This window comes from Triticum urartu, unplaced genomic scaffold (assembly GCF_056163025.1).
Source record: "Triticum urartu cultivar PI428250 unplaced genomic scaffold, HENAU_Tu73 scaffold2, whole genome shotgun sequence".
NCBI lineage: Eukaryota > Viridiplantae > Streptophyta > Magnoliopsida > Poales > Poaceae > Triticum > Triticum urartu.
The window spans coordinates 9,666,440-9,680,997 of record NW_028260368.1 but is presented as its reverse complement, the minus strand read 5'-3'; the positions used below and the strand labels follow the sequence as shown (position 1 = coordinate 9,680,997).

Below are 14,558 nucleotides of genomic sequence, written 5' to 3'. Positions count from 1 at the left end.
ACGCATAGTTTCCCCTCCAAAGATAACCTCCCCAGTTGGGGAACGCATTAGATATTTACCTAAACCTGTGGGTCCTTGAGCGGATCCCACATTAGCTCCAAGACGCTGGTCTCTAACTAGAAAAGTAAATGCTTGAGCTTGAGAAGCTTCTGGCCCGGTGGGTCCATAAAACTCACTCGGATAAGCTGTATTATTGAACCATACAAAACAACAAGCGATAAAACCAAAGACAGATAAAGCAGCTAAACTATAAGACAAGTAAGCTTCTCCAGACCATACAAATGCACGGCGAGCCCATGCGAAGGGTTTGGTTAAAATATGCCAAATTCCGCCAAATACACAAATAAAACCCAACCATACATGCCCACCAATTATATCTTCTAAATCATCTACACTAACAATCCACCCTTCTCCACCAAAAGGAGATTTTAGTAAATAACCAAATATAACACTGGGACTAAGGGTCAAATTGGTAATTTTTCTTACATCTCCCCCCCCAGGGGCCCAGGTATCATATACACCGCCAAAATAAAGAGCCTTGAGTACTAGAAGAAAAGCACCTAGACCTAACAAAATTAAGTGAATACCCAAAATTGTAGTCATTTTATTTCTATCTTTCCAGACATAACCAAAGAATGGAAAAGATTCCTCAAGAGTCTCGGGTCCCAGAAGCGCGTGATAAATGCCACCGAAGCCTAAGACTGCGGAGGAAATTAGGTGAAGTACGCCAGATACAAAGTACGGAAAAGTATCTAGAACTTCCCCCCCTGGCCCTACTCCCCAACCTAGAGTAGCTAAGTGTGGAAGTAAAATCAACCCTTGTTCATACATGGGCTTTTCTGGTACGAAATGGGCCACTTCAAATAGGTTCATTGCTCCGGCCCAGAATACGATTAATCCGGCATGAGCTACATGAGCTCCAAGCAGTTTACCGGACAAATTGATAAGTCTGGCATTCCCAGCCCACCAAGCAAAGCCGGTGGTTTCTTGGTCACGACCAGCTAAAACGAAAGTTCCATTAAAGAGCGTTTCCACGTGGTAGAACCTCCTCAGGGAATATAAGATTTTCATGAGGCTGATCCTGAGCTGCCATCCACGCACGAATACCCTCGTTTAAAAGAATATTTTTGGTGTAGAAAGTCTCAAATTCAGGATCTTCCGCTGCACGGATTTCCTGGGAAACAAAGTCATAGGCACGTAAGTTCAGAGCCAAGCCAACTACGCCAATAGCACTCATCCATAAACCGGTGACGGGTACAAATAGCATAAAGAAATGTAACCAACGTTTATTGGAAAAAGCAACACCAAAGATTTGGGACCAAAAGCGGTTAGCAGTGACCATTGAATAAGTTTCTTCAGCTTGAGTTGGGTTAAAAGCACGGAAGGTATTTGCACCATCACCGTCCTCAAATAGAGTGTTTTCTACGGTCGCTCCATGAATAGCGCATAGCAGAGCCGCACCTAATACTCCGGCAACTCCCATCATATGAAATGGGTTCAACGTCCAATTATGAAATCCTTGGAAGAAAAGGATGAATCGAAATATCGCTGCTACGCCAAAACTCGGCGCAAAGAACCAACCAGATTGCCCCAGTGGATAAATAAGGAATACAGAAACAAAAACAGCAATTGGACCAGAGAATGAGATTGCATTATAAGGCCGCAATTGAACAGACCGAGCAAGTTCAAATTGGCGTAACATGAAACCTATTAGTGCAAAAGCCCCGTGGAGAGCTACAAAAGTCCATAGACCGCCTAATTGACACCAACGAGTAAAATCTCCTTGTGCTTCGGGCCCCCATAGTAGCAACAAAGAGTGTGCTAAACTATTGGCAGGGGTAGAAACTGCTGCGGTTAAGAAATTACAACCTTCCAAATAGGAACTAGCCAATCCATGGGTATACCAAGAAGTTACAAAAGTTGTCCCTGTAAACCAACCCCCTAAAGCGAAATAAGCACAAGGAAAGAGCAATAGGCCAGACCATCCTACAAAAACGAAACGGTCCCTTCGTAACCAGTCATCCATAGTATCAAATAGATCATTTTCTTCTTTAGGAATTCTACCAAGGGCTATAGTCATAGTGATCCTCCTATTCAATTACTTCAACCATTTCCGAGCACCTCATATCACTTTCCAAGGCATATGATAGTTTTATTATCTGTGGACGATTTCTTTCTCGTTCAATGCCCTTTTTCAATGGTCTCGAAGAGAGAAATTTCCCATTTTTATCTATGGAGTCACAGTCACAACCGAGGTCGTGGTAAATCCATGAATTTGATTCGATTTGTTTTTCTTATACTATTTATTTGTTTTTCTTATACTATAGAAATAGAAATAAATTGTTTTTCTTATACTATAGAAAGAAATAAACCTTTGAATTCAGCATTATTCCAAGACTCCTATTTCAAAGTCTATCTTTTAAGGGAAAAATGCAAATAAAAGTAACCCTTCTTTTCCCATTCCCTCTCTATTGCATGGGTGGAAGAACTAAAATAATAGAGGATTCTGAAAAAAAAAAATGGACCTTCGAAATCCAATTTTATGTGTAGCGCAAAGGAGTTGCGATTTCTTCTTATTCCTATAGAACATCTAGTAACAAGAATATGAAATCGTAAATAGCGAAAAATTCTTGTCTTGCGCGGTCTAAGTCTAAGGAAATAAAAAAAATTCGCTTATACAATTTCATCTACATCGAATTTATATATCAGAATAGCGGATAGAGGCATCATTAAAGGAGTCAGGTCTACTTACTTTATGCTTCTTTCCAATTTTATGGTGGATTTGATAAGAACCCTTTTTGCTTTCTTGATAAATAATCGACAAAAAAAGCGTTTTTTTTATATAACCTGCTTGTTTTATTATAATTATAACAAGTCCTATATGGAAATGCCCGCTAAAGAGAAAATCTATTTGATTGTCTCTCGGCCAATATCGATTTTTAGAAAGAAAAAACAAGAATTTTCTTCTTTTTTTATTAACATTAAGAAAAAAGAATATAATTAAAATGGAATTGGCAATATAATTTTTATAGACTTTTGAAAGAAAAAAAAGGGGTTTTTTGCAACCGTTATTTCTTATTTCTTGCCTATATCATATCACGGAAACCTTTCGCTTTGGAACGTGGAGAGATGGCTGAGTGGACTAAAGCGGCGGATTGCTAATCCGTTGTACAATTTTTTTGTACCGAGGGTTCGAATCCCTCTCTTTCCGCTCCCTTGGATCATTTGGGACTTTCGAATTGGAAAGAATTCTGACCCCCGGATTTTCTCATAGATAAATGTACGAAACAAATCCAATAAGAAAAAAAAAAACTGAATTTTTACTCCTCGCGTCCAGGATTCCGTCCTGGGTCATTAGATAAGAATCCAAAGATAAAGAGTGAAACAAAGAATATCACTACTGTATAAACAAAAAGTTTGAGAGTAAGCATTACATAATCTCCAAGATTTTTTTTTAAGGAATAGATTACCAGTTTTTCCTTACCACACGGATCCACTAGGATGGTTTTTTTTTATACCTAAAAATGCAAAAAAGAATTCTTGAAAAAAATTGCAAGAATTCTTTTATAATAAGCACTCTTATCAATAGCAAAAATAGGGTTAGGTGGTTAGGTATTGTGTAGGTACCTTTAGGTACCTGCTCAACCTAGGTGCAGGGGAGTAGAAAGGCTGATCCAAATTTATTGCTGTAGCTACCCATTCAATGTAGAAGAATTTAAATTTTAGAATCGAAGGTTCATAATATAAAAATATAAAACTTCTCGGCTTTTACCCATTTTAAAATTTTTTTGGAATGAACACATCATTCAATTTGGCATACAGAGTACTAAAGATTTCATCGAAAACTTACAGCAGCTTGCCAAACAAAGGCTAATAGAAAAAAGAATAGAGGTATAACAGGCATAATATCCACGATTGGATTGAAAATAGCATAAGCTTCGGGTAATTTGGCAAAGAAAAAACTAGTAGGATAAAGAACAGAATTAAAACAGATACAGGTTAAACTAAGTATATTAGGCATAACAAGCATTTCATTCTTGTAGAGTAAATAATTGGATTTTTCTTGAGTTATTTTTTTAAGGGAAAGAAGGAAAAGGCAGATTCAAAATCTTTTTTCTTCGGACTTTCCCAAACACAAAATACCTCCTTGTATTCGCACTCTCAAATGAGAGTGGAATAAATTCGACTTTCATATAATATCTTAATAGAATTCCATGTAATGATCAATGCATTTTTTTGATTCTATATTATCCGCATGTGTAGAATACTAGCAAGAGAATATCCCTCCTTTTTTATGTAATTGAAATGGTATTGACGAATAACAAATAAACATACTAGTGTTTATTAGTGTCGCATAAAACCCGAAATGGGGCGTGGCCAAGTGGTAAGGCAGCGGGTTTTGGTCCCGTTACTCGGAGGTTCGAATCCTTCCGTCCCAGATTGTTTCTGATGAAACAAACGGTGAAATCATATAGTATTCCGTACGAGACAAAAGTTTATTAAAGAGAATAATGATATCTTATTCTTTCTCAGAAAACATAATAAAGTCTTAAGTCCAGTCAAATTGACTATCTTTATTTTCATGAAAAAATGGGATCTATCAAGCACATTCAGGATATGCCTCTACTATAAAATCACTTAGTCATATTTTTTTCTTCCTTTTGGTATTCGAGTTGAAGAAGTACGAGAATTCTATAACTACCAAAAACTTTCAATCTTTTCATTGGAATAGTTTATTTAGTTATTATAGTTAATTGTTTTTGGTACTGAAAAAATATATTACTACTAGAATTCTAATTCTAGTAATTAAATTAATTAAACTTTTTTGGAGGTTGATAGTTTATTTATTGAGGAAGAGTCAATCCTTCTTTTCTCACTTCAAGATTGATCATCTCGAGCCATCCGTTGAGGGTGGAAATTTAAGAATAAATAAGTTTTAAGCAAACTTGTTTAGTCGTCTTTTTCAAACTATGTTTCATTCATATGATAGAATTTTAATATGGGTTTAAATAAATTGGATCTTGGCGGAGGCTTCCCGGATAAATACTTACTTTCTTTTATCCATATTGCTCCATAGATAGCAAGTTTTAATTAGTATAAAAAAACTAAACCAATGACTATTCATGATTCCATCCATATTGGATCAATTCTCTATACCACTTTGCAATGAAAAGAGGAATGTTTGTTATGGTAAAACTTCGTTTAAAACGATGTGGTAGAAAGCAACGTGCGACTTGAAGGACATGATCGATTGTGGATTTTGCTATCCATCATTTTCCATAGTAATGAAAATGCTCTTGGCTCGACATAGCCTGTTCTATTCGTTCCGAACCAAATTTGCGCTGGGTTTAAGTAACATAGTACACGATGGAGCTCGAGAGGACAGAATTTTTTTTATCAAGGGAAAGAATCTAGGGTTAGTGAAAACTAATAAATTAGGCCAACTTTGTCAGTCTATCCTTAATATAGAAATAAATCGAAAGGTTAAAATAAGAAGAAAGTCCAATAAAAGTATATCAGAATCAATCCCTCTTATTAGATTTCTATAGAAGAGATAAATGCTTTATCGAAGGAAATAAGAAAAAAGGGTATGTTGCTACTCTTTTGAAAGAAAAAAATAGGAATTCCCGAAGTAATGTCTAAACCCAAGGATTTCACAAATCAAAGATAAAGGATTCCAGAACAAGTAAACACAATTTTCAATTGTCTCAACAACAGAGTTGGATTAGAATAAGGAATAAAAGTCAATTCGTTCGAAATGAGACAAAGAAAAGAGTTTAAAGACGACTCAAAAATTTTGGAAGGATTTTGCCTTCGAAGTTTGTCAGGCAAAATTAGCCCACTTGAGTCATGAGTATAAATGAAATTTGTTTTTTCTGTAAGGAAATTAATGCACGTCATAGTCTAATTTCTATTATTATCGACAGAAATTCGAATCATTTTCTCGAGCCGTATGAGGAGAAAACCTCATATACGTTTCTAGGGGGGGGCGTTGTTTATCTACATCTATCCCAATAAGCTGTCTATCGAATCGTTGCAATTGATGTTCGATCTCGAAGAGAAGGAAGAGATCTTCAAAAAGTAGGTTTTTATGATCCGATAAAGAATCAAACTTGTTTAAATGTTCCAGCTATTCTCTATTTCCTTGAAAAGGGTGCTCAACCAACAAGAACTGTTTATGATATTTTAAGGAAGGCAGAATTCTTTAAAGAAAAAGAAAGAACTTTGAGTTAATTGAAGAACTAAATGAATCAAAAAATAGGATAGGAGAAGATTATTAGTATTCCTAGTTGTCTAATTATTTAGACACAATTTACCTCTTTTTTAATCCTATTTGGATTTATATTATATCGTGCCAATCCAACATAAGCCCCTATTTTATTTACTTTTTCTATCTAATTTGTTTTCTTACCATTGTATTTCCATTGACAAAGGTCTATTGAACAAATAGAATTTGTAGATAGATGGGTCTCTTTATCCTCACTCCATATTCAATTTTTCCGCCTACACTTCGCTCAAATGATAAGGGTGTTCCTCTTGCATGTATTCTCATACAATATAATATATATTTTTTATAATATATATTTTTTGTTAATAAAAATCGCTAAAAATAAGGAGAATTTGGCCATCGTGATTAGGGTCGCTCTTTTTTTAACTTTACTTTAGTGGAATTTCACCGGACCTGTTCGTTTTGGCATTTGAGTGTTTTTCATGGTCGATAAAAAAAATCTTTTGATGTCTTGCTAGTTCAATGTTTTGACAGAAGCGCGCGGTGTAATTCCATTGATTTTTGGATTTCGATCGTATCTAAGATCCTTTTTTTATCTGGGTTGCTAACTCAATGGTAGAGTACTCGGCTTTTAAGTGCGACTATGATCTTTTACACATTTGGATGAAACAACAAATTCGTCCAGACTCTTGGTAGAGTCTAGAAGACCACGACTGATCCTCAAAGGTAATGAATGGAAAAAATAGCATGTCGTAATAAAATCAATCTTTTTTGAATGGAATCCAAAATTACGATTTTCTGGGTCTAATGAATAAATGGATAGAGCCTGGCTCCAATTCTGGTAAAATAAAAAGCAACGAGCTGAACTTCCTAATTGGAATGATTCCCCGCTCTAATTAGACGTTAAAAATAGATTAGTGCCGGATGCGGGGAAAGGTTGGGTTTTCCTATGAGTGGACCCTTTATTTTTTCTTTTTTTTTTTAGAAATCCTAATTATTCTTGATTATGGATTGAATAAGGGATGTTATGGATTGAATGTGTAAAAGAAGCAGTATATTGATAAAGAGGCTGTATTCCAAAGTCAAAAGAGCGATTGGCCTGCAAAAATAAAAAACTTGTTCTGTTCTTTTTTTTTAATTAGAACAAACATAAACTAATTGGGTAGAAAAGGAGCAGAAAAAGATCTGTGGATTAGACTCCCTTTCTTTCCAGGGTTTGTATTAAAAATGCAACACCCTGTTCTGACCATATTGCACTATGTATCATCATTCGATAAACCGAGAAATGCTTCTTCTCTCTGATTCAAGTAGAAATACAAATGGAAAAATTCGAAGGGTATTCAGAAAAACATAAATCTCGTCAACAATACTTTGTCTACCCACTTCTCTTTCAGGAATATATTTATGCATTTGCCCACCATTATGGATTAAATGGTTCTGAACCTGTGGAAATAGTTGTTAGTTGTAATAACAAGAAATTTAGTTCACTACTTGTGAAACGTTTAATTATTCGAATGTATCAGCAGAATTTTTTGGATAACTCGGTTAATCATCCTAACCAAGATCGATTATTGGATTACAAAAATTATTTTTATTCTGAGTTTTATTCTCAGATTCTATCTGAAGGGTTTGCGATCGTTGTGGAAATCCCATTCTCGCTACGGGAATTTTTTTGTCTGAAAGAAAAAGAAATACCAAAGTTTCAGAATTTACGCTCTATTCATTCAATATTTCCCTTTTTAGAAGACAAATTTTTGCATTTGGATTATCTATCACATATAGAAATACCCTATCCTATCCATTTGGAAATCCTGGTTCAACTCCTTCAATACCGTATCCAAGATGTTCCATCTTTGCATTTATTGCGATTCTTTCTCAACTATTATTCGAATTGGAATAGTTTTATTACTTCAATGAAATCCATTTTTTTTTTTCAAAAAGAAAATAAAAGACTATTTCAATTCCTATATAACTCTTATGTATCAGAATATGAATTTTTTTTGTTGTTTCTTCGTAAACAATCTTCTTGCTTACCATTAGCATCTTCTGGAACTTTTCTGGAACGAATCCACTTTTCTAGGAAGATGGAACATTTTGGGATAATGTACCCTGGTTTTTCTCGGAAAACCCTATGGTTCTTTATGGATCCTCTTATGCATTATGTTCGATATCAAGGAAAGGCAATTCTTGCATCAAAAGGCACTTTTTTTTTGAAGAAGAAATGGAAATGCTACCTTATCAATTTCTGGCAATATTATTTCTGTTTTTGGACTCAGCCGCGAAGAATCCATATAAACCAATTAGCAAACTCTTGCTTCGATTTTATGGGGTACCTTTCAAGTGTACAAAAAAGTTCTTTGTTAGTAAGGAATCAAATGCTGGAGAATTCATTTCTAATAGATACTCGAATGAAAAAATTCGATACCATAGTCCCCGCTACTCTCCTCATAGGATACTTATCAAAAGCTCAATTTTGTACTGGATCGGGGCATCCTATTAGTAAACCCATTTGGACAGATTTATCAGATTGGGATATTCTTGATCGATTTGGTCGGATATGTAGAAATCTTTTTCATTATCATAGTGGATCTTCGAAAAAACGGACTTTGTATCGACTAAAGTATATACTTCGACTTTCATGTGCTAGAACTTTAGCTCGTAAACATAAAAGCACGGTACGAACTTTTATGCAACGATTGGGTTCGGCATTTTTAGAAGAATTTTTTATGGAAGAAGAGCAAGTTTTTTCTTTGATGTTCACCAAAACAACTCTTTTTTCTTTCTGTGGATCACACACTGAGCGTATTTGGTATTTGGATATTATACGTATCAATGACCTGGTCAACCCTCTTAATTAATCATTAGACGAAATTAAGAAACAGGAAAGGGTTGATAAATGATCAAGAAAAAACTTTTCTATTTTTCATTCTGAAATGTTCTTTTTATTATAATAAAGAGTAGGTGAATCAACTTACTAATTAAAAAAATTAGTAGAACTTCCTCTTTGGAATAGAAATTGGCTATTTCTACATAGGGAAAGTCGTGTGCAATGAAAAATGCAAGCACGATTTGGGGAGGGATTTTTCTCTATTGTAACAAGGAAGAATTATCTACTCCATCCGACTAGTTCCGGGTTCGAGTCCCGGGCAACCCATATAGAAAAGACCCATCAAAGTTTTTCACTTTGACTCACTTCATTTACAAATACAAAATTATTGGTTTGGTTAATTTAGTTATATGGATAGCTAATCTTTGGGCTGACTTGGTTGACATTGGTATATAGTCTATGTTATACTGTTAAATAACAAGCCTTCTATTATCTATATTCTAGTTAATACGTGTGCTTGGGAGTCCTTGCAATTTGAATAAACCAAGATCTTACCATGACTGCAATTTTAGAGAGACGCGAAAGTACAAGCCTGTGGGGTCGCTTCTGCAACTGGATAACTAGCACTGAAAATCGTCTTTACATCGGATGGTTCGGTGTTTTGATGATCCCTACCTTATTGACCGCAACTTCTGTATTTATTATCGCCTTCATCGCTGCCCCTCCAGTAGATATTGATGGTATTCGTGAGCCTGTTTCTGGTTCTTTACTTTATGGAAACAATATTATCTCTGGTGCTATTATCCCTACTTCTGCGGCGATCGGATTGCACTTTTACCCAATTTGGGAAGCTGCATCTGTTGATGAGTGGTTATACAATGGTGGTCCTTATGAGCTAATTGTTCTACACTTCTTACTTGGTGTAGCTTGTTATATGGGTCGTGAGTGGGAACTTAGTTTCCGTCTGGGTATGCGTCCTTGGATTGCTGTTGCATATTCAGCTCCTGTTGCAGCTGCTACTGCTGTTTTCTTGATTTACCCTATTGGTCAAGGAAGCTTTTCTGATGGTATGCCTTTAGGAATCTCTGGTACTTTCAACTTTATGATTGTATTCCAGGCAGAGCACAACATCCTTATGCATCCATTCCACATGTTAGGTGTAGCTGGTGTATTCGGCGGTTCCCTATTCAGTGCTATGCATGGTTCCTTGGTAACCTCTAGTTTGATCAGGGAAACTACTGAAAATGAATCCGCTAATGAGGGTTACAAATTTGGTCAAGAGGAAGAAACTTATAATATTGTGGCTGCTCATGGTTATTTTGGCCGATTAATCTTCCAATATGCTAGTTTCAACAACTCTCGTTCTTTACACTTCTTCTTGGCTGCTTGGCCTGTAGTAGGAATCTGGTTCACTGCTTTAGGTATTAGTACTATGGCTTTCAACCTAAATGGTTTCAATTTCAACCAATCTGTAGTTGATAGTCAAGGTCGCGTTATTAATACTTGGGCTGATATCATCAACCGTGCTAACCTTGGTATGGAAGTAATGCACGAACGTAATGCTCACAACTTCCCTCTAGACTTAGCTGCTGTTGAAGTTCCATCTATTAATGGATAAGGTTTTTCTGCTAACATATAAGAATTTTTGAAGACAGAAATACCCAATATCTTGTTCTAGCAAGATATTGGGTATTTCTGTCTTTATTTTGAATCTTTTTTTCTTCTTAATCTTTCTATTCAGAATTCAGTTAACGACGAGATTTAGTATCCTTTCTTGCATTTTCATAACTCGTGAAATGCCGAGTAGGCACGAATTCCCCCAATTTGCGACCTACCATAGGATTTGTTATGTAAATAGGTATATGTTCCTTTCCATTATGAATCGCGATTGTATGGCCAACCATTGTGGGTAGAATGCTAGATGCCCGGGACCACGTTACTATTGTTTCTTTCTCCTCCTTCATATTGACCTTTTCTATCTTTGCCAATAAATGATGAGCTACAAAAGGATTCGTTTTTTTTCGTGTCACAGCTGATTACTCCTTTTTTCCTTTTTAAAGAGTGGCATTCTATGTCCAATATCTCGATCGAAGTACGGAGGTCAGAATAAATAGAATAATGATCAATGGAAAAAAGAAAAAAATCCTTTAGCTGGATAAGGGGCGGATGTAGCCAAGTGGATCAAGGCAGTGGATTGTGAATCCACCATGCGCGGGTTCAATTCCCGTCGTTCGCCCATCGCATTATTGCAAATTCCAAAAATGCAATTTTCCATATTCCTAGTTACGTATTTACTTACGGCGACGAAGAATAAAACTATCGCTATATTTTTTCCTTTTCCTAGTTCTTCTTCCAAGCGCAGGATAACCCCAAGGGGTTGTGGGTTTTTTTCTACCAATGGGAGCTTTCCCTTCACCGCCCCCATGGGGGTGGTCCACAGGGTTCATAACTACCCCTCTTACTACGGGGCGTTTACCTAGCCAACACTTAGATCCGGCTCTACCCAAACTTTTTTGGTTCACCCCAACATTACCCACTTGTCCGACTGTTGCTAAGCAGTTTTGGGATACTAAACGGACCTCCCCAGATGGTAATCTTAAAGTGGCCGATTTACCCTCTTTTGCAATGAGTTTCGCTACAGCACCTGCTGCTCTAGCTAATTGCCCACCCCTTCCACGTGTGATTTCTATGTTATGCATGGCCGTGCCTAAGGGCATATCGGTTGAAGTAGATTCTTCTTTTCTCTCAAAAAACCCCTTCCCAAACTGTACAAGCTTCTTCCAAAGCATACGGCTTTCTAGATGTATATGACGATCTCTAGACAGATGGATCTTATATGAATCATATGATGAAGTACCACATGAGTGGATATATAGGAAAGGAATCCAAATCTGCCGAATCGCTCATGTTATGATCTTCTACATCCTAGGTCTCTGCGTTCCGTCATCTGGCTTATGTTCTTCATGTAGCATTCAGATCGAATGACTCTATGAAATTACGTCGATACTTCCACATATTATGGGTAACGTAGGAGACATCCCTATTTTCCCCCGGGGGTCTTAATTACCACTGCTTAGCTTTCAATTTGCCTCTGACCATCAAATTAAATGTGAATAACCCGTCCTCCTCTCTTTGAAACAAGGGGCGCTTCCGGTTCTGTGCGTGCTTCAAACAATTTTGTCTTCTCCATATTACCATATCTCTAGAGCCAATAATTTTCTATGAGGAACTACTGAACTCAATCACTTGCTGCCGTTACTCAACAGTTTTCTGTTGAGGTCTATCCCGTAGAGGTAGTCAAATTGGATCAGTGATCGATTTCTAGGTTTCGTCGTAAACCTAATTGGTTACTTCCAATTACGTAAATCAATAGTTCAAACCGCACTCAAAGGTAGGGCATTTCCCATTGATATAGGAACTTTTGTACCAGAAACAATAGTATCTCCAATTATAGCCCCTCTGGGATGTAAAATATATCTCTTCTCACCATCCCCATAGTGTATGAGACAAATGTATGCATTTCGATTAGGGTCGTATTCTATGGTTACGATTCTACCAGATATGTCTTTTTGATTCCGTCGAAAATCTATTTTACGGTATAGGCGCTTATGACCTCCCCCTCTATGCCTTGCGGTAATGATTCCTCTGGAATTACGACCTTTACCACAACGGTGCCGTCCATGGATCAAATTATTTCGTGGATTGGATTTCACTTGCCTGTCTACGGTTCCCTTGCGTGTGCTCGGGATAGGTGTTTTGTATAAATGTTTCGCCGTATTATTAAGTATTCTCCTTTAGTTTTTTTCTCTATCTAGAAGTGGAATAGAATAACCCGGTTGAAGGGTAATGATCATACGTCTGTAATGCATTGTATGGCCCAGAATAGGTCCTATTCTTCTACCTTTTCCAGGTAGTCGATGGCTATTCACAGCTACCACCTTAACACCAAAGAAGAGTTCGACCCAATGCTTTATTTCTGTCTTAGTGAATCCCGATTCGACATTAAAAGTATATTGATTCTTTCCCAATAAACGAAGACTTTTTTCTGTAAATACTGCGTATTTGATTCCATCCATAAATCGACTTTCCCTCCTATGCTCTGAGTTCCAGTATCGATAAGAATTCGAGTTCTTATTGTTCTTATGTTATGGTATGAATATACCATACCAATTCGTTATGTATGGATGATGGATGAGATTCCATGGATAGAGAGCCAGTTCCAATAGACTTATGGAATGTTCCCGTTCGTGTGCATCCAGCAGGAATTGAACCCGCAAATTTACCAATTATGAGTTGGGCGCTTTAACCATTCAGCCATGGATGCTTAACAGGGATCATCGTACATCGTAAATAACCAATTTTCATATAGAAAGACATATCATAGAAAAATGAAATCGAAAATATTCCGAGATGGCAAATATTCGGAGATGACTATGAAAACACCTCTCTGGATCCTCGAATTGAAAGAGAGATTGAGAGGGATCAAGAATCCTAATTCTCGCTATTTGGAATGGATCCAATTCTATTGAGTCTGACTCATAGTGATCATTTCTCTTTAGCAAAGAATGACCTTGGTTATCAAAGGATTGAACAACCGGGATCCATTTACTTATGATACCTAGTTGGCATTGATAACAAGGATCTAATGAATTATGAGTTTAATAGATCCTCTTTAGCAGAAAGACGTATATTCCTTGCTCATTATCAGACAATCACTTATTCCCAAACCTCGTGTGGGACTAATCGTTTTCATTTACCATCTCATGGAAAACCCTTTTCGTTCCGCTTAGCCCTATCGGGTATTTTAGTGATAGGTTCTGTAGGAACTGGACGATCCTATTTGGTCAAATACCTAACGAAAAATTACGATTTTCCTTTCATTAAGGTACGAGGGCTTCTTATTCCACAAGAACGAAAGCACCTTTTCATTCTTTCATATACTAGGGGTTTTTACTTGGAAAAGACAATGTTCCATACTAAAGGATTCGGGTCCATAACCACGAGTTCCAGTGCACTAGATCTTGTAGCACTTAGCAACGAAGCCCTATCCATTAGTATTCCACATAAGAAATCCATTCTAGAAAAAAATACAATTAGATTAGCTCTTCATAGACAAACTTGGGGTTTGCGAGCCAAGGTAAGATCGGCTCGGGATCATGGGACCCTTTTCTATCAGATAGGAGGGGCTCTTGTACAAAATAGACTTACTAAGTAATAACCCCATAGAATCTATCTATATAAAGATAAAGAGGCAATCGTGTCAGGAAGCGGGTTTTTCTTTGGCCAAAAGGTACTTCGAACTTGGAACGAGCATGAAGAGATTAACGAGACTTCTTTCTCTTTTGAGTTTTTCTGGCGGACCTGCCGCGCAAGATCTTTGGTCTTCCCCTGGAACCGATGAAAAAAAGTGGATCGCTTCTTATGTACTCTCGCTCAGAATGATTCTTCTCTATCTATAGTTCATGGCCTATTAGAAGTAGAAGGTGCTCTGGTGCAATCCTT

General features: G+C 36.8%; 1 non-coding gene across 1 annotated transcript; it reads left to right on the top strand.

Moving 5' to 3' along the window:
- Positions 1 to 3,123: 3,123 nt before the first annotated feature.
- On the top strand, positions 3,124 to 3,211 carry TRNAS-GCU (transfer RNA serine (anticodon GCU)). Its single transcript has one exon. It is a non-coding gene; the product is annotated as a tRNA-Ser (tRNA).
- The last annotated feature ends 11,347 nt before the right edge of the window (positions 3,212 to 14,558 follow it).